This window comes from Equus przewalskii, chromosome 14 (assembly GCF_037783145.1).
Source record: "Equus przewalskii isolate Varuska chromosome 14, EquPr2, whole genome shotgun sequence".
Classification (NCBI taxonomy): domain Eukaryota; kingdom Metazoa; phylum Chordata; class Mammalia; order Perissodactyla; family Equidae; genus Equus; species Equus przewalskii.
Window position 1 is genome coordinate 18,878,114 of NC_091844.1, and position 21,371 is coordinate 18,899,484.

The 21,371-nt window shown below is 44.6% G+C and overlaps 1 long non-coding RNA gene across 1 annotated transcript in view; it reads left to right on the forward strand.

Annotated features, from left to right (window-relative positions):
• Positions 1 to 8,575: 8,575 nt before the first annotated feature.
• The window catches only part of LOC103548269 (uncharacterized), a 57,654-nt gene continuing 44,858 nt past the window's right edge, over positions 8,576 to 21,371 (forward strand). Inside the window, exon 1 of the long non-coding RNA XR_011526415.1 lies at positions 8,576 to 8,653. This is a non-coding gene — a long non-coding RNA (uncharacterized lncRNA). The remainder of the gene's footprint in view (positions 8,654 to 21,371) is intronic.

Consider the following 21,371-nt stretch of genomic DNA (forward strand, 5'->3'; position numbering starts at 1 on the left):
AAAGTGGGTTGGTTATGGCCTGGTCACTTTCCTTTAGGGGATGGTAGGGGTCTGTGAGGCAGATGACCTACAAATGCTGATCAGGCGATTCCTGATAGAATGGTTTAAAACTCGATTTCTAGGAGAGCCAAAGCTATAATTCAGTCTCAGTTTGGTGACGTGGGGCTTAGCACAAGCGATTCCATTTTGGGCTTGTTGTCTTGTTTTAACACAGTCAATTCTGCAGTTTGATTTCTTGTGAACACATGGATACCCCTGTCCCAGGAAGTCCTGCCGGCCCTGAGTGGCCTGCCTTCAGTGGCTCTCGGTTACTGCATAGCCTCAGTCCCACCCTCAGCCCCATTAGGACTGTGTGTCCTTTTCTGCCCTAAGGGCCCACTGAGAGATTGTGGAGAGGATTCCTGGAGCTGAATTCCTGGGTGTCTTGAATTCCAAGGAGCTTGAGTCAGCAGAAACCATAGTGCTTAGGGTTGATTTTAAAGGAAAAGGAGCAGGGGCAGCTGATGGCAAGTGGAGGAGAGTGGACACAATGTGACAGCAGACTTTTTTGTTCTTAGTTCCCTTGAGAGAAACCCTGAGAGCCAAAATCCTTAGCCTCTGGTCATTCCCGAAAAAAACGTTTGACAGACCTGGCTGACAAACATTCACTTAAGGGGATCCAGGCTTCTGGGCCTGAGGCTTATATACTTCTAAAGGGCAACTCTTAAGAAAGAAATACAAAAATTAGACACAGAGCCTCAGAGGACCCTGTTTCAGGAAGCAAGGAACCCTGAAGCTTAAGCTCCAAAGTTTCATAGTCAATCTACCTATGTGTTCAATGCTAGAAGGTAAAAATATCAGGTGTCTATGATCCCAGAGGATCAGAGGGCTCTCCCTGGATGCTTAGAGGAAAGAAAGAGGCAGGGAGGAGAGCAACTTCAATGTTTTACTTCCTTGATCTTATTAATAAATCGTATTTCCTTTTCTTCATCTCCCGTATCCACCTATAGGTTTAAATGCTAGACTCTGAGCTACTCAAGGACAGGAATCATCTCATTCATCTTTGTATCCCCAGTACTTACTTACAGCATAAGCAAAATATTTGTTGAAGGAAGGAATGGATGGATGGATGAATAAATGAATGAGTGAGTGAATTATCTCAGGCACTGAGAACTGACAGCTCTGTATATCCCCCTCTCTCTTCCTTCCTGATTGCCTTCAGGAGGTGGCATTAGAATAACAAAAGAGCGTGAACTCTAGAATCAGACCTGAGTTTGTATCCCAACTTTAACATACTCCATCCATATGACTCTGGGAAAATTACCCAACATCTCTCAGCCTCAGTTTCCTTATCTGAAAAATGGAGCCAATAATACCTCCCCTGCAAGGTTGTAAGAATCTGCAATGATGTCTGTAAAGTGCCTGGTACATGGTAGGTCTCAGTAACTGGTAGCTGTCCTACTGTTACTTTAGTACAGGGCTGGGCAAACTACAGCCCATGAGCCAATTCTGGCCCCCATCGCCTCTTTTTTAAATAAAGTTTTATTGGAACACAGCCACATGTATTTGTTACATATTGTCTATGGCTGTTTTTGTACTACAACTCAGAGTTGAGTTGTTATGACAGAGGCTGTATGGTAAACAAAACCTAAAATATTTGCCATCTGGCCCTTTATAGAAAAAGTTTGTCAATCTCTGATGCAGGCCTTCATCGCTTTGCTCTCAACTTGTAGTTGCTTCCCAACTGGTCTCGTAGCCTCTGATCTTCCTCCCATTCTGTTCTCTCTCTACTCTGCGGAAAGATGTTTTTCTAAAACATAAATCCCTTTAGGGTTTTACTCCAAAGATCTTTGTTGGCTCCTCATTTTCTGCAACTCCCTAGTGTATTTTAAAGATTTCTCACAATCTGGCCCCTGTCTTCCTCTGCAGCCTCGTCTCTTCCCATTCAGCCTCCTCGCTGCACACTAGCCACAACAGACCACAGAGCAGGTCAGTGGCTTGTGCAGCTCTGACTCTGCACCCCCACGCCTCTCTAGAATGTCTTTTTCTCTGTTCTCTACTGCTCCAATCACCTTTATGTCCCAAGCTTCTCTGTGAAGCCTGTCCTCATCTTTCTCCATAATCTTGTACAAATCAGGATAAGGTAAGTTAGGCTGCAATAACAAATCTCAAAATCTCAGTGACTGAAAACTACAAATAAATTGAAGAAACAAAGAATAATATATATACAAGCCCCTGCTCCTGGAGTGCTCAACAGGCGTCTATGATGTTTTTCTTCCTCCCAAGAATAGAAATAATAATCCCAGCCTAGCCTTTTCTTTGTCATATGCACACAGTGGCTACCTTATTAACAAATACTTGTCATTTTGCCTAAAACAAAGGCTCTTGGAGAGGTCATGGTTGATAACTAATTGTAAGAGAAGAACATCGTTTAAGGAAGAAGGAATGGAATGTCTCGGGAGAAGAATGGAAAGCATGCTTAGAACTGCTTTTGGCCACAGACGGAGCTCAGTAAACACTGGCTCACAGCGGAGCCCACTGCTGCTTTCTCTAATTCTAGTTCCTGAGGCGGGGAGTGTGGGAGCAGCCTCAACTGGGTGCTGGAGTTAAAGGAGGACCCAGCCTCTGTCTGACTGAGCAGGGTGCTTTCATCAGTAGGGGGCATAAAGCCAATTTGACCTGCTCCAGTGGCTCAGGGGAGTTTTTCCAGGGCTGTCTCCTCCCTCCATTCAAATGTACTTGCTCCATCCTGACATCTCTAGTACTTGTCCTGCCTCCTGGTGTTTGGCGTCTGCCCACTCCCTTCAGACTGACACTTTGGAAAGTCTCCCTCAGCATCCTGTTATGCAGCCATTGACCCACCTTCATTCCAGGGGTCACATTGGGAGCAGACTCAGCTCTGTTAGCTCCGGGCTGATCCCCGAGTGCCTGTGTTGCTATTTCCCATGCCTTTGCCATATACTCTGGCCCCAGGAGTCTGTGGCCGAGGGATACCCATTGAGCCTACATGGTGTTTCTGAGATCATTGCTTGCCCTGCCAGTGATCCCCATCCCTAGACTTGGCCTTTTGTTTGGGATGCTACTGTTCTGTCTTGCTCTCTTCCTCGCCCTCCCTGAGCACTGGATATTTGAGCACCACCCAGGGCACTGGATACTGCCCTTGTTCTTCCTGACACTGCCCAATCAGGACCCATGGGAAAAACAGGCTTGGAAATCCATACTAGCATCCTCCCTGTGCTCCGTGTCCAGATCTGTGCCTCACCACACACCTCTGGTCCCAATCTTACTTCCTGTGCAGCACCAAGAACTCGTGTTGTAAACTTTGATCAAATTTACCATCCTTTATCGGGATTAGGTGTTGCAGCGCCAGCCCCTCCATGAGGTGCTGAACGTTGTCCCCTTTTGAGAACCTACCTCCCACCCTGATTTCCTTTCCAATTCCAGTCTGCAAGCTGGTTCCTGATTTTGAGCTTCACCTTATTCCCCTGTTGCTGGACACTGTCCCAGGCTATCCTCTATCTACCAGGGTTCTGAGTTTTCTTTTGCTTCTTTTGAACCCAGTGCCCTGTGCTCTCTGCACCACTGCTGCCCACCATCCCGATGCTGAGGCCAATTCTTCAGAACTCTGATGGGGAGACCTCAGGGACCAGAGGTATAAACAGTGACTCCTCCCACCCAATAACATTTATAAACTTGCGTAAAGCATTTAGCATAGTGTCTGGCTCAGAGTAACCTTGTTTAAGTGTTACTTATTGTTGTTCTTGTTTCTATCACCATATAATTAAAGTAGGCGAGGTGTGGCCCCAAAGAGGAAGGCATACATACCAGTTAAAAATAGTAAGCCATAATTTAAAGGTTGTTGGACACCCCCTTATCCCTGCCATGTCGCCTCAAACTGTACTCCATGTATCTGGCACTTAGGACTCACTTTGACCTTTCATGAACTCCCTCTTGGTCTATTCCTTTGGCTTTATTCTCAGTTTGTGACCCGACGATCCCTTTCATCCAATCCTGTGCCCTTGTGAAGTCATCTCCCCTACTCTTTGCTACAAGTGACCCTCCACCTCGACAAAGACTGTTAATTATCTTTCCCCTAATGACCTAGGGAAGTATGAGGAGCTGGTAACTTGGAGAGTGTCCAGGACCCACTGGTCTTCTTTCATTGTAAATAGACTGTGGGTAAAAGGCCTCTCTTAGAGCATTGGACTCCAGTGGACATGGGTTTTGAAATAGGAGGATACAGTAAATGGGCTGCAGGTTGTAAGAAGCTGCTGAGGTATTGCTGACTGACTCGAGGAAGAGAGGACATCGCCATCAAGGCACTGTGGCCACTAGGGAAAGTCAACCAGGATGTCAGCTGGGAATGATCGAGAAGGAGGAGGAGCTTCATCAAAGGGAAGAGCAAAACTGAAGCAAAAAACTTCCAGCTTCCTCAGGGCCTGGTCCCATGCCTGGTACGTAAGCATACTGTATGACAGAAGGAACGAATGGATAAATTAATTCAAGGAGGGAAGGAAAGAGAAAGAAAACTAAAAAGAGAATATCAGACAAACCAACTAAGAAATAAATGAGTCAAGAGCAAGATTAGGCTTCTAGTGACCTGAAACCTTCCCTCCCTCCCTCCCTCCTTCCCTTCTCGCTCCCTCTTTCTTTCTTCTTTTCTTCCTAATGAGGCTATTCCTCATCCTGGAAGAGGTGCTAACTCCTGTCCCACCAGGGTGGCAGTCTAGCTGAGCAGGGCACTGTGGGCAGGAAGAAAACCAGTGGGCTGGCTCTGAAGTGTGGTGTGGGTCCTGCAGGGCCTAGCGGAGAAGCACAGTCTGAAGCAGGTCCGTCAGTAGCAGGGCTGAGCAGAGAACTTGGTTTCATAAAGAAACCAGCAGGATCAGCTGGAACAACGGCTTAGGCGGGATGTGCCAAAATGAAGCAAATGTCTCTCTTGTACAGGGAGATATTTGAGATGGAACTTTAAGGCAAATCACCAAGGAATATGGTTCATTGGTATTAAAATGTGTAATTATTAAAAGAATTTTATTCACATGCCATAAAATTCACCCTTCTAAAGGGTGAATCCACTTTTTACTATATTCACAGAGTTGTGCAAACGTCCCCACTATCTAATCCTAGAACATTTCATCACCTGTAACCATTAGAAGTCGCTCCCCATCCCCCTTACCCCTAGCCCCTGGTCGCCACTAATCTACTTTCAGTCTCTACGGATTTGCCTATTCTGGATATTTCATATAAATGGAGTCGCATAATATGTGTGCGGCCTTTTGTGTCTGTTCTTTCACTTAGCATAATGTTTTCAAGGCTTACTCATGTTGTGGCATGTATCAGTACTTCATTCCTTTTTATGGCCGAATAATATTCTATTGTCTGGATATGCCACATTTTGTTTATCCATTCATCAGCTGATGGACTATTTGTGTTGTTTCTACTTCTTAGCTGTTGTGAATGATGCTGCTATGAACATTTGTATACAAGTTTTTGATTGGACACGTTTTCATATCTCTTGAGTATATACTAGGAGTAGAGTTGTTGGGTCATATGGTAGGTAACTCTATGTTTATCTTTTTTTTTTTTTTTTAAAGATTTTATTTTTTTCCTTTTTCTCCCCAAAGCCCCCCGGTACATAGTTGTATATTCTTCGTTGTGGGTCCTTCTAGTTGTGGCATGTGGGACGCTGCCTCAGCCTGGCTTGGTGAGCAGTGCCATGTCCGCACCCAGGATTTGAACCAACGAAACACTGGGCCGCCTGCAGCGGAGCACGCGAACTTAACCACTCAGCCACGGGGCCAGCCCCACTCTATGTTTATCTTTTTGAGGAACTACCAAACTGTTTTCCTTAGTGGCTGCACTATTTTATATTCCTATCATAAGTGTATGAGGGTTCCAGTGTCTACACATCCTTGTCAACATTGTTATTGTCCATCTTCTTATTATAGCCAAGCTAGTGGAGGTGAAGCTGTACCTCGTTGTGGCTTTGATTTGTGTTTCTCTAATTACTAATGATGTTGGGCATCTTTTCATACACTTATTGGCCATTTGTATATCTTCTTTGGAGAAATATCTCTAAGAGTGTATAACTTTGACTCTATCCACGTATATCCATATTCCCCAGTACAGTCTGAGACTCTGCAGAAGTTCTGATAATTGCTTCTTCAGTTACCATTGGTGGTTAGCCTGAAGGGGATAATTTCCTGAGGCTTCCTTGAAGAAGGAGGAATGCTGTGTGGGTTGATGTTTTTCCTCAGAGGTGCTTTTCTTGGCTATCAGCTGGCATATTATTGTGGGGATTAAACTGAGTATTAAATATGAGCAATATGATATTCAGCAGGTCACATGGGTTCAGCAATACCCATTACTTAAGGTCTGTGTCTGTTCTGACTGGCTAATGCCCATGCCATGGTGGTTATTTAACATTTGGAATATCATGCCCGTACACGGAGTATCTGGTTCATGTGCCTGGCGTGTGGTTGGTAATTGTTAATTTCCTTTCCTTTGCTTCTCTTTCGGGCTCCTTTATGTACTGCATCATCAAGTGTAGGCCATTGATTGCTAGTATCTATTTTTTATTGTCTTACATCCGTGAATTTTCACTTCATCCTGGACACTGGAGTGTGCTCTGATACTCTTTGGTGGGTGTTCTGGTTCTTTACTATGAAAACAAGATCTTTCTTTCTTTCTTTTTTGCTGAGGAAGATTCACCCTGAGCTAACATCTATTGCTAATCTTCCTCTGTTTTGTATGTGAGCCACCACCACAGCATGACCACTGACAAATGAGTGGTGTAGGTCCGCACCTGGGAACTGAATCCAGGCCATCGAAGTGGAGTGAGCCAAACAACCACTAGGCCATTGGGGCTGGCCCACAAGATCTTTCTATACAGCCTTTTGCCTCAATGACTTGACAATTGCTTATAATCCCAGAGTCCCCCACTTTGAGCCACTGGGTCTGTTAACTCAAAGACCCTTTTTAAAGGAAACTTTTTCTGTGTGGATATGTTGGGTCCCATTTGGTCATGTTCTCTTTCACTGGTACCCATGCTGGTCGTCAATTGGTGTAATACTGAAAAAAACAAGTGTTAATTGTGGAATTGTATGTAATTCAGAACAAAGGGAAACAATTTAAATGCTATTAATGGGGAACTGGTTAAATAAAGCACGGTACAGCCATATATTGAAGGGGTTGGCACACTTCTATAAAGGGCCAGGTAGCAACGTTTTAGGCTTCGTGGGCCACAGAGTCCCTGATGCAACTATTCAACTCATCTGTTGTGGGGCAAAGCAGCTACAGACAGCATGTAAATGAATGGGCTTGACTGCCTTCCAGTGAAACTTTATTTGGGTGCCATGTCATTTTTGGCCTGTAGGCCACGGTTTGCTGACCTCTGATATAATGAACTCTTACTATGTGACTATTAAGAATAAAATGGAATTACGTGTATTGGCAAAGATGTCCATCAAGTTGTTTAAATGCATATATGTATACATACATTTTGGGGGGCGGGGGCATGGCAAAATCACACACACGTTTGTATAGGCCTGAAAAAGAGTCTTAAAGGACGCACATATCCGACTGTTCCGAGTAGTCACACCAAGCGATTAGGACTGGGGAAGTGGGGCCTGGGGCAGATGGGCATTTTCCTTATCTTATCGTTTGAATGTTGTGCACTGAGAGGCTCACTTTTGTAATTAAATAAAATTCAATTGGGATATTTTGTTTTAATTCAAAAGAGCTTTACTAGTCTTAATCATCATGTACACAAACTTGTACATAAAACAACTTCACAATCATAATAACCACTCAATCACCATTACACAGCACCTCTAAGCCATAGAACCTCATCGTTATAAATGGGAGTCTAGATGGATCTATGGACAAAAAGGCAAGTTTTAGGGGCTGGCCCCGTGGCCAAGTGGTTAAGTTTGCGTGCTCTGCTTCAGCAGCCCGGGGTTCCCCAGTTCGGATCCTGGGCGCAGACATATGCACCGCTTATCAATACCGTGGTGGCATCCCACAAAGAAGAACTGGAATGACTTACAACTGGGCTGTACAACTATGTACTGGGGCTTTGGGGAGATAAAAAAAAAAAGGAAGATCGGCAACAGATGTTAGCTCATGGCCAATCTCCGTCCCCCGCCGTTTTCACCTAGTGAGGAGCCCTCGTTTCCTCATTTGCTGAGGGACCGCTGCAGGTCAGTCTTGGTGCCTGTGGGTAGAGGAGGTCTGTACCCTCACAGCCGGAGCAGAAGGGAGACTTGTAATTTGGTGAAATTCACAGCTGTGGAATACACGCACCACAGAGGTGACTGCAAGTAGGAGGGGACTTTTGCGCAATAAGTCACATCTGAGTCATTCTGAAGTATGAATAGGAGTTCGCCACATCAACCAAGGCAGAGCAGGAAATTCCAGGCAGACAAAAGAGCAGAGGTGAAGATCCAGAGACGGAAAATACTGTTGAAGCCACACTAAGGAGTTTATGAACAGAGGCGAGGCTGCGAGGCCGCAGATCAGGAAGGGAAACTAGCAGGGGGCTGTGAGCAGAGGAGGCAGGAAGTCAAATTTGAGCTTTAGAGAAATTTCTGGTGGAGGTGGAGGAGAAGGGGTGGGGGGAGTAGTTAATGACCTCTTGCCTAGGTGAGAGGTGATGAGAGCCTGGATTCAGACGGTGAGTAGATTCAGACCACGCTGCCCTCACTTCTGGGTCATTCTCAAAGCTGCCCTCTCTGCTGCCTGTGTCCTCCCACTCCTCTTGGCATGGCCAGTTCTCTTTCATTCTTTACACTTTTAAAACTCAGGCATCACCCTCACCAAGAAAAGTTCACTGATATTCCCACCCCTTACCCCTCCATTCCCAGCTGGTCAGGGACCTCTACTCCGGGCTCTATGAGGCTCTGTGCATTTCTCCATCTCTCAGTGAATCTCATTGCTTTATGACTGTATTTTGGTTTCTGAATTATCACTAGACTGTGATTTTCCTAGGGCGGGCACCAGGTCTCATTAGTCTTTGGGTCTCCAATGACTGGCATGAAATCTGGCACCGAGAAGGTAATTAGTAAATATCTGTGACTGAATGAGTAAACAGGCGAATGAATGAGGAAGAAGGGAGATGAGAGATATCGGGGAGGTTGAATCAGGATAATTTATCAGGTAATTGGGCTCATGGGAAGGGTGGGCCATAAGAGTGTGGCATCTAAGATGACTCCAGGTTTTGTGGATTGGGAGTAGGGGAGGTCTAAACTATTTTTACTTACAATACTTCTGACACCTAATCTATGGGTTTTTTCCTCACACCAACCAATTCTCCAACTCTTCAGATGCCATCTGGGTGTCCAACAATTGAATTCAATTCTGACATTATCTACCTAGAGTTAGCGTCAGACCCCACAGGTTAAGGGCTCAGTCCCACAAAACTGCCTCTACTTCAGGTGGCAACAGTGAGTCCCAGGTTCTCACCTGTGCTTTTGACCAACCAGCTATAAATTGAAGATTTCCACAACCCCCTCTTCAGGTTTAGTAATTTGCTAGAATGGCTCACAGAACTCAGGGAAACACTTTCTCATATTCATTAGTTTAGTATAAAGGATGCAACTGAAGAACAGACAAATGGGAGAGATGCCTAGGGCAAGGCACTGGTGTTGGGGGCGTGGGAGAAGGTGGCACCGACCTTCCATGCATTCTCTGGGTGCGCCACCCTCCTAGTACCTTAATGTGTTCACCAACCCAGAAGCTCTTCGAACCCCTTTGTTTAAGGGTATTTATGGAGGTTTCATTACATAATTGGTGATTAACTCAATTTCCAGCCCCTTTTCCTCCGCAGAGGTTGAGGGGTAGGACTAAAACTTCCAACCCTCTAATTATGCCTGGGTCTTGCAGGTGACCAGCACCCATCCCAAAGTCATCGATGGGCCCCCATCCACCAGTCATTTCATTAGCATGCAAAAGACACCCTCTTACTCTGGGGAGTCCAAGGGTTTTAGGAGCTGAGTGCCAGGAACCAGGGACAAAAATCAAATAGATATCTATCACAGGAGGTGATAGTGGCATTCACCAAGGCAGGAGGTATGAGAGGAAAAGCAGATATGGGAAGGAAGACTGTTCTAGTTATCTATTGTTCAGTGACACACAACTATGAAAATCATTTATCACTGTATTTCATTGTAATAAAGGTTGACTGGCACCCCCAGTCCTATTCCTGGACTGAACTGACAACCCCTAGGCTTGGCTTTTGACTGACCCATTCCCCCTTCTCTCGGTGTCTTACACATCTTTTGTATCTCAGTGTAGGGCAGAGTGCCTCTCCCTGACCTTCCTTAGTGTCTTTGTTTCCCTCATGTATTCCAGGAATCTTTTCTCCTAATCTTCGAAAGGACACTCCTACCTATATCCAGACCTGTAGCTCAGGCCTCTGGCAGCTTTGTCAAATAAAATTTCCCCTGTGATCCGTTCTTTGTACTCAGAGGGGCCACATGAGGGGGCTTCTTCTTGCATATAACTGAAAATCCTGGCATGCATAGGTTTAAGCAAAAAGGGAGTTTATTGGCTTACATAACTGAAAATTCCAGGGGGTAACCAATCTAACATCAGCCGTGGTTGGATAGAAATGTCATTTGATTTCATTCCCTGACGATTTAGTTTCACTTCCTGTCTCTAGGCTCTGTTCTCAGCCGGTTCACCCTGTGCAAAGGCAAAAAATGGCTGCAGTAGCTCCAGCCCATTCCTTTCCAGCTCAGTTCCAGCCTGAAAGAGCAAGCCTCTTTTCTAGAAGAGCCTGCAACAGCCCTAAGAGTCACTCTGATGAGGCCAGTACGGCTGTTTGCTGCCCCCTGAACCCACTTCTAAGCTCAGGGGCCAGCGGCAGGGTCTTGTGCTGGAGATGGCGGGATGGGTCCTTGGGGGTGGGGAAAGCAACAAATGTTCACTAAGGGGGTGTGTGGGGCGGGTGGCAATTTGCATCTCTGGAGGATGCACCTGGCTGATTTCATCTCGACGATCCCTTTCTCCTCCACCAGAAAGACCATTTTGGGTCACTTCTTTCCTCACATTGACTTGGCATAAAATTTAGTGTTACCAATAGCTGCTCAACCCCTCATTAGCTTTCATTTCCTTTTTCCACTCCCTACGACGGGCTTCGTGCTTTCACAAACCTCAGGGTTTGGTCTGTGTAAGGTCTTAAGTCTCCAACTTGATGGTCACCTGCTTGGTTCCAGCTGCTGGCAGCTGTGTGGAGTCGGGCATCTCATGCTTTATCGCTTGCCAGCTGTAGCTGTTTCCAGCTTAGTTTGTTCCTTGCTCTGGGGCTGCTCCAGTTGTGAGCTCTTCCTGCTCCAGTGGGGAAAGTCCCCTTTAAAGCCACGTGCTTAAAACTGAAACCAAAGATAACGGCCACACCACGGCTGCCGCAAGGGCGGGGTCTCAAGTACCTCCTAAATCTTCGCTGACATCTTCCTTCTAGGAAGTTCAAGGCCGAGGTGGCTAAAGCAATCCAGTTCCTGGTAGTTTCTAAATCTGCATTTGTTTGCCCTACAGGGAGGGATTATTGTCCCCTGTCTTTACCTCCTCACCCTGTCTGTCTTTTCTTTTATGATTCACATTTTATATTTAGCCAAGAATTGCAGAACATTTTTTTAAAAAAACTTTTTTTATTGAGTTAATGATAGGTTACAATCTTGTGAAATTTCAGTTGTACATTAATATTTGTCATTCATGTTGTAGGTGCACCACTTCACCCTTTGTGCCCACCCCCCACCCCACCTTTCCCCTGGTATCCACTAAACTGTTCTTAGTTCACATTTTTAAATTCCTCATATGAGTGGAGTCACACACAGATTATCCTTCTCTAGCTGGCTTATTTCACTTAACATAATTCCCTCAAGGTCCATCCATGTTATTGCAAATGGAATGATTTTGTTCTGTTTTGCAGCTGAGTAGTATTCCATTGTATATATGTACCACATCTTCTTTATCCATTCGTCTGTTGCTGGGCACTTAGGTTGCTTCCACGTCTTGGCTATTGTAAATAGTGCTGCAATAAACATTGGGGTGCATAGGACTTTTGGGATTGCTGACTTCAAGCTCTTTGGATAGATACCCAGTAGTGGGATGGCTGGATCGTATGGTAGTTCTATTTTTAGTTTTTTGAGGAATCTCCATACTGTTTTCCATAGTGGCTGCACCAGTTTGCATTCCCACCAGCAGTGTATGAGGGTTCCTTTTTCTCCACAACCTCTCCAACATTTGTTACTATTAGTTTTAGATATTTTTGTCATTCTAACAGGTGTAAGGTGATATCTTAGTGTAGTTTGATTTGCATTTCCCTGATGATCAGCGATGATGAGCATCTTTTCGTGTGCCTATTGGCCATCAGTATATCTTCTTTGGAGAAATGTCTGTTCGTGTCTCCAGCCCATTTTTTGATTGGGTTGTTTGATTTTTTGTTGGCAGAACATTTTTTAAAGGAGAAAAGAAGCCACAAGTTGATCCTCTCAAACCAAAGATGAGGGTTGAGGAGCTGACTTCCCACTTCCCTTAGAAACCTCAGTGCGGGGTTTCGGTGTAGCTTAGGGGCCACGCAGGTAAAGCAAAAGAGAGTGGCCATCCAGGAGAAGGTGATGGGGTCGTGGGGGCGCTGTTGGAGCTCAGATCCATGCCCTTATACAGCAGGCCACTACTACTCTGCTCCAGCCCATATTGGTACAAGGGATTTTTTTTTTTTTGGGGGGGGTGGAGGCATATGAGATTTTGATGTGAAATATCATGCATCTTTAAAACATTGTGAGTGTCCCAGTCTAGGGGAGGCCTCCTGTGTACACACTCTTCCCTAGGAAAAAGGCTGCACTTCTGCCAGTTTCCCTGGCTGCGCCTCAGTTGGAAGCCTTCAGTCTTTTGGGACTGCCTTAGAACGGCTGCATGCTACTTGACCTTTGTCTCAGTCCTTCTGGACTGCTATAACAGAATACCATAGATGGGTAGCTTATAAACGATGGAAATTTATCTCCCACCATTCTGGAAGCTGGGAAGTCCAAGACCATGGAGCCAGCAGATTCAGTGTCTATTGAGGGACTGCTGCCTGGTTCAGAGACAGCTACCTTCTCTGTGTGTCCTCACATGGCGGAAGGGGCCAGGGAGCTCTCTGGGGTCCCTTTTATAAGAGGACTAATCGCATTCATGAGGGCTCCAGTCCTCATGACCTAATCAGCTCCCAAAGGCCCCACCTCTGAATACCGTCACCTTGAAAGTTAGGATTTCAACATATGAATTTTGGGGGACACAGACATTCAGACCATAGAAACCTTGTACTGGAAAAGTCCCCCAAACGCTGTGGGATCAAAGGCTGTTTGATCAATATGGCCTTTCAAAGAGAGGTAGCCCTGGATTTGAATGGTTTTAATATTTGTTTTGGTTGTTTTTACTACTTAATCTGTACCTCTACCATCTAGCATTCCAATCACTTAAAACTGGTTATGCAGGGGCCAACCCGGTGGTGTAGCAGTTAAGTTCGCACTCTTTGCTTTGGCAGCCTGGGGTTCACTGGATCGGATCCTGGGTGCAGACCTACACACTGCTCTTCAAGCCATGCTGTGGCGGCATCCCACATAGAAGAACTAGGACTTACAATTAGGATATACAACTATGTACTGGGGCTTTGGGGAGGAAAAAAAAGAGGAAGATTGGCAACAGATGTTAGCTCAGGGCCAATCTTCCTTACCAAAAAAAGCATACCTAAAATTACTTATGCCTTTATAGATTAGAGATTTTTTTTTGTTATTTACTGCTTTTGGTAACAGCCGTGTTGAGACAGAATTCATATACCATACAATTAGATTGTACAATTCATGGCTTTTAGTATATTCACAGAGCTGTGCAACCATCACCACAATCACTTTTGAACATTTTCATCACCCCAAAAAGAAACCCAGTTGGCAGTGACTCCGTATTTACTCTCCAGGAGAAATATTGCCCAGTCCCTGGCAACCAGCAATTTACATTCAGTCTCTAAGATTTGCTTATTCTGCTCATTTTATATAAATGGAATCATGCACTATACGGCCTTTGTGTCTGTTCTTTCACTTAGCATGTTTTCAAGGTTCATCCATGTTGTAGCACGTGTCAGTTTTGTTGTGAGTGTTGTCAAGTCGACTCCGTCTCCTAGTGACCCTGTGCACAGCAAAGTAGAACCCTGGGCCCATGCTTTTGTGCCATGCTCTCACCTTCCAACACTGTATCAGACAAGGTTCCGCTGCTATTCGTAGGGTTATCTTGGCCAATTTTTTCAGAAGTGGGTGGCCATGTTCTTCTTCCTAGTCTGTCTTAATCTGGAAGCTCTGTTGAAACCTGTCCACCACGGCTGACCATGCTGGAATTTGAAATACTGCTGGCATAGCTTTCAGCATCACAGCAACACGCAGCCGCCACAGTACGACAACCGACAGACTGGCGGTGTGGTTTCCCAACTGGGAAACAAACCCTGGGCCCCTACAGTGAGAGGGCTGAATCTTAACCTCTAAGACCACCAGGGTTGGCTGTATCACACTTCACTATACAGTACAGTACTTTATTCCTTTTTATTGCTGAACAATATTTTATGGTATGGATATACTACATTTTGTTTATCTGTTCATCAGTTGATAGACTTTGGGCTGTTTCCACTTTTTGGCTATTGTGAATAGTGCTGCTGTGAACATTGTTGTACAAATTTCTTTGTTGTAAAATATACATAATATAAGATTTAACATTTTAACCATTTTTTGTTATTGTAGAATATTTTATTAAATGTATAAAATAATTTTGCTTAAATTTATAGAACTGTGTTTGTGTTTTATCTCCACTTTTTAAATTTTTGGTAACTATTTTTTTAATTGTGGTAAAATATACATAAAATCAAGTTGACCATTGTAATAATTTTTAAGTGTCCAGTTCAGTGACATTAAGTACATTCACATTGTTGTGCAACCCTCACCACTACCCATCTCCAGAACTTTTTTTTTTAAGATTTTTTATTTTAAAAAATTTTTTTAAAATTTTTCCTTTTTCTCCCCAAACTCCACCGGTACATAGTTGTATATTTTTAGTTGTGGGTCCTTCTAGTTGTGGCATGGGGGATGCCGCCTCAGCAGGGCTTAGATGAGCAGTGCCATTTTCACGCCCAGGACTCGAACGGGCGAAACACTGGGCCGCCGAAGCAGAGCATGTGAACTTAACCACTTGGCCACGGGGCCAGCCCCCAGAACTTTTTTATCTTCCCCAGCTGAAACTCCACCGATTAAACAATAATTCCCCATCTTTCCCCTAGCCCCCAGCAGCTACTGTTCAACTCCCTGTCTCTATGAATTTGCCTGTTCTAATTCTTCATATAAGCAGAATCGTACAATGCTTATCTTTTTGTGACTCGCTTATTTGTTTAGCATAACGTCTTCAAGGTTCGTTCATGTGTAGCATGTGTCAGAATTTCATGCATATGTTAGAAATTCATTTCTTTCTAAGGCTGAATAATATTACATTGTGTGTGTATACCAAATTTTGTTTATCTGTTCATTACGTACAAGTTTTATTTGGACATATATTTTTATTTATCTTGGGAATACAGCTAGGAGTGGAATTGCTGGGTCATATGCTAACTCTGTTTTTAACTGTTTAAGGAACCGCTAGACTTTTTCAAGGTGACTGCACCATTTTGTATTTCCATTAGCAGTGTGTAAGGGTTCTGATTTCTCCACATCCTCATCAATACTTGTTATTGTCCGTCTTTTTTATTATAGCCATTCTAGAGGGTATTCCACTCACTTTTGTAAACATTTGGGATAAACAGAAAGGCACAAAAGAGAAAATAAAAGTCACCCATAATCCTATCATCCTACCACCACAGTTACCCACTGTTAACCCTTTGGTCTTAACTTCTTCTATAAGTGTATATATATTCATATATATTATATTTATATGTATAATACATACATATATAACATATGTATATATTTTTCCATACTGTATGTGTTGTTTTGCAATCTTTTTTTGTAACTTAACAACAGTTGGTTTTTTTCTATGTCTTTAAATATTATTCTACAAAGATTTTACAATGTAATTGTAGTGAAGTGCCATTTTTGGTTGTGTCCATTCCTATTTGGGGAGAATCTCCCAATGTGTATACTTTGATAGGATGCAGGGTAGAAGCTGAAAGGTGGCCAGACACTTTGACCCTTGCCACCAGGGTGCTGCCATGTGACCAGGCTCAGCCAATCCAGAGTTTCCCCCAGGTGGAAGAATCTGGAAGGACTGACCCAAAGATGGCAGACAAATAGAGACTATTCTCAGCAGCCGCAGCAGTGGAGAACAGACTGCAGCTTTAAGTAAGCTGACTGAGATCGCAGAGCAAGTAACTAGCTGCCCATCTGACCCCAGACCTTGAACTCTCAACCATACCCAATTTATGACTTTTATCAAGGTTTCCTCAGCTTTTGACTCTACGGCAGGAATTACAGAAGTGAAACCAAGGCTTCAGCTGGGATGCTCCCCACCATCTCTGATGGTAGTGACTTTTCATAATATTTCTAATGTTTTATGTTGACATGACAGTTGTTAAGACTATGACATGGGCCGGCCCCGTGGCTGAGTGGTTAAGTTCATGTGCTCTGCTTCGGCAGCCCAGGGTTTCACCCGTTTGAATCCTGGGTGCCGACATGGTACTGCTCATCAAGCCATGCTGAGGCGGCGTACCACATGCCACAACTAGAAGGACCCACAACTAAAAATACACAACTATGTACCTGGGGGCTTTGGGAGAAAAAGGAAATATAAAAATCTTAAAAAAAAAAAGACTATGACAAACGGCATTAGAGAAAGAGTGTGAAATCAAGGCTGGGGGCTGGGTTTTTATGAGTTGATTTCCAACCCCATCCCATGTGCCAGTGCCTTCCCCAGGCCTGCCCCCCAGGAGTTAGAACCTCCTTCCTGCCTCTGCCCACATAGTAACACCACCTGGACAGCTAGCAGCCATAGAGGCAAAGCAGCATAACCTCCGGAGGGGCCCCTGGGAGCTGTATCCCACCTCCCTTCTTTATAACTTGCTTCCTAATGATCTGGGCCAGCTTTGGAACGCAAAACTTTGGAAATGTGGCCTCTGCTGCAGAGAAGAGTAATACAAGCTTTCTCTCACAGATGATGAGATGGCTCTGTCACACTGAAGTAGGAAGAAGGGGTCCTGGCTGGCAGAATTGTCACCAGAAGGAAGGGCCCACAGTTCAGTGAATCTAAAACTCAAGCTATGATCTTGGGTAGATGTTCCTCAGCTCTTGACTGGTTTAAAAATGGCAATCTGACAGGGGTCGCCATATTATGGCTTGCAGGCCAAATCTAGCCTGCCCCACTTTTTATAGGATCTGCAAGGTTAGAATGGTTTTACATTTTTTTTTGATTTTTTAAAAAATGTTTTTCCTTTTTCTCCCCAAAGCCCCCCAGTACATAGTTGTATATTCTATGTTGTGGGTCCTTCTAGTTGTGGCATGTGGGATGCTGCCTCAGCATGGCTTGATGAGCAGTGTCATGTCCGCGCCCAGGATTCGAACCAACGAAACACTGGGCTGCCTGCAGTGGAGCGCGTGAATTTAACCACTCGGCCATGGGGCCAGCCCTGGTTTTACATTTTTGATGGTTGAAAAAAAATCAAAGGAAGAATGATATTGTGGGACTTGTGAAAATTTTGTGTAATCCAAATATTAGTGTTCATCAATAAAGTTTTATTTATAAAACGAACACACCTGTTCATTTACGTATTGTCTGTGGCTGCTTCTGCCCCAGCACAGCGGAGCTGAGTAGTTGCAACAGAGTTACGGCCTGCAGAAGCTGTTTGCTGTCCAGCCCTTTACAGAAAAAGGTTGCCACCCACTGATGGAAGCAATCAAGTTACCTTTTCATGCCATCTGGCAGTAGTTTTGCAAACATGTCCTGGGTGGAGAGGGCACTAGGAGGCAGCATTGCTCAAAGCTGGGCTTGGTAATGGCTCTCTGAGTGACTGACTGTTTATTTTGGCCAAGGCAGGTGTCAGGTTTCACTGCCTTTATACATTTTTGAATAAAACCATTTCAGCCAGGTCATTTAGAGTAGAACTTTGAGGGCTCCTTTGCCTGTGCACTCACAGAAAAGTAGAACTATCTTCTAAGGAGAATCCTGGCCCTTCCAGCAGGTACTGCCTTGGAGGAGGTAGGTCACCTTTGTGCTTTTTCCTTGGCTGCTGGTCACTGCCTGGAAATCCTGGGCTCAGCCCCCTTACATGGTATATGTTTTCTTCCACACAGCCCAACTTTGGAGAAATGTGGCAGCAGGCCACACTTCCTCTGGCTTTACTGCCCATTCTCTGTGTTCTCCAAACCACTACCACTATCATGAATATCATCACCATCACCCCCTACCATCACCACCACCATCACCACCACCACCACCACTCTCACCAGCACTACCCCCACCAACACCATTACTACCACCATCATCACCACCAATATCACTACCATTACCACCACTACTGCAATCTTTTCCTTCACTACCTATTAACTATTAATACTGGTCAGGTGTTGGTGGAGCTAAGGGAATAGTCACCAATGCACCCCCATGGATCTGAGTGGGATGGGGGACAAAGGAGTTCTACCAAGAACATCGCTTCTCTGCAGGCTCGCTGGTGCGTCCTCAGCTAAGTGATCTAGAAAACTCTGTGGACCATGACACAATGGCACAAATACACTCTGACAATGTGTGGGAACTTGTTTCTTGGCATATAATCCAGTGGACTGACATATAAGGTCTGTTACACTATGTAAAGTTTCAGTTAAATTCTTACCTAGGGACCTTCCCCCTCTGGTTTCACGTTTTGAGTTATTAATAAATTACACACACAGCCATCTTTATGAGAAACTCCAGGATAGAATTTTTTCTGGTCTTAGTACTAAGAAGAGTTGTACTTCTTTGGATCCAGGAGTTTGCCATTATCTCACAGATATTGTGAATTGTGCACTCAATCAGATATTCCTTTTCGCACAGGCTGCTGGGAAGCTTGGAGCATGATATATGACCCACCTCTAGCAAGCATCGAGGTCTTTAAGTTCTGAATTATTGAGATCCAGTCTTGGCTTTACTTTGTCTCTACCTCATTTTTGCCTCAGTTTTAATTTCTATTCCTGGAGCAAGATGAAGTTTAGATGGGTAGATATACATCATATAACCTTCCCTCGTAGGTAAGTTGAAGAGATTGTGCTGCAAATGATGTGGGAGACCTCCAGACATTGCACACTGAAATGAAGGCTGTCTGAATGGATATGTGCTTCTAATTTCCCGACAGTAATTGTTGCTTTATCTCTGCAGATCTATAGCAGTGGAAGCATTCATTTATTCAACAACTATCTACTGAGGGCCTACTATGTGCCAGCCACTGTTCTCAGTGCTGGGGAAACAGCAATGAGCAAAAGTCAGAAATCTCTTCCCTTATGTTAAGCGAAATAAGCCAGACAGAGAAAGACGAACTCTATATGACTCCACTCATAGGTGGAAGTTAACATATAGACAAGGAGAACTGATCAGTGGTTACCAGGGGAAAGGGGCGGGGGGGAGGGCACAAAGGGTGAAGTGGTGTACCCACAACATGACTGACAATAATGTACAACTGAAATTTCACAAGGTTGTAAACTATCATAATATTAATTAAAAAACAAACAAACAAACATTACATATGCTACTAAAGAGGAAAAAAAAATTAAAAATCTCTGCCCTCATTGACCTTGTGTTCCAGTGGTATGATAGAATATTCTCTGAGAATGCAATTGCACCTCTACTGCTTAATAGCGGGTGTCTTGGGGGAAAATCACTTAACATCTCTGGGCTATGGTTTCCTCATCAGAAAATTGGGGATGACGTCTAACTCATAGTACTATATAAGAGTAAGTAAAATGATATATGTAAATGTCATTAAATGAGACCCACGTGATGGGAGGCAGTATACCGTAGTCCTTACAGCATGGCCTCTGATGTTCGATTCCTGCATGTGTGGCCTTGCTTGACAAATTGCTTAACCTCTCTGTGCCTCAGTGTCCTCGTTTTAAAAACTGGGATAATAATGGCACCTCTCTCATAGGATCGTGAGGACTAAGAGGATTTAATAAACAGGAAAACTAGCACAGAGTAAGCACTCCTCTAAAGGTTAACTACTCTCGATTACATCAAGGTTTCTCATATTTCTGTCTTTCCCTCCTCTAAGAATATAGTCAATATTTTTATAATCATCCAATCAGGGCTCTATACAGGTTAAGAAAAACAGGATAATCAAGCCACAGTGCAAGTACAGGTGTGTATAACAGGTGTCAAAGGGAGGCTTAGAATAGGAGTGGGATGAGGTGGGGTGGAAGGTGGGTAGAGTTGCCCATGCTGGAAGCTTCTGTGTATGGTAGCTATCTCTTCAGATCATCCTTGTCACCAAAGACAGCAAAGATATTCGACTAATTTTTCTTCTCCACTCTTTTTTGCATATCAGAAACGTCATTCATAAGAACTGCTGCTCCCTGGGCAGGTTCTGTTATCAAGGAAGGCATGTCAGATGCTGGCTTAACGTGCACCTAGAATGTGCTGCTGCACACTCTGTTTTAAGGGAGAAAGCATTAATATGCTGCTCTTGAAAAAATACTTCCTTCCTCTTTTCTCTAAGGCATTTTTACAAAGTTATGATGGATGCTTTTGACAAGAAGGGAGTGCTGCAGAGCAGCGAAGGAGAGAGCACCTTTACTCTGGAGGCTGGAGCAAGGAAGGGTTAGTGAATCCTGTGTGTGAGTGAAGCCGAACCCACAAACTCAGCCATGCAAGAAATGTGATTTTCTGTCTTCAAAAAACTCAACCTAATTCCTATTTTTTAGTTAGGGCTTCCTTGGTCGATTGTTGGGCTTTGATTTTTGAGGCATGTGGAGAGGATCACGGCATCAGGGCGGGGGTTTGGGGTGAGGAGGGAACCGTCTTTGCTGTTGTCTGTCAGGCTGGCCCCCCCTGAGGCAGACGTTGTTGTTCTGGTCTGTGAAGTTCGCTGCCGCATCATTGCTTCTCCTGACCGAGGGGCCCCACAGGCCTGATTCTGTCGCAGCTCCTTTTGCACGGAAGTCTGGCTGCTCTTCCTCTCGCACCTGCCGGGGATGACAGGGTCCTCAGGCTGTCTGGGGCCTCTTCTCCCTCGGGTGTTCCTGTCATGCTGAATTCCAGGGAGCTCCAGAGGCTCTCCCCGCCCCAGGGTCCACCCAGGAAGGAAGGGTAGATCTCCTCGCCCTCAGACGCACCCTCACCAAAACCTCTCTGGGTTCCTCTCACTGCCCCTTCTCCTTGGCCTCTCCTACACCTTGGGGTCTGCTATAAACTGAATGCTTGCATCT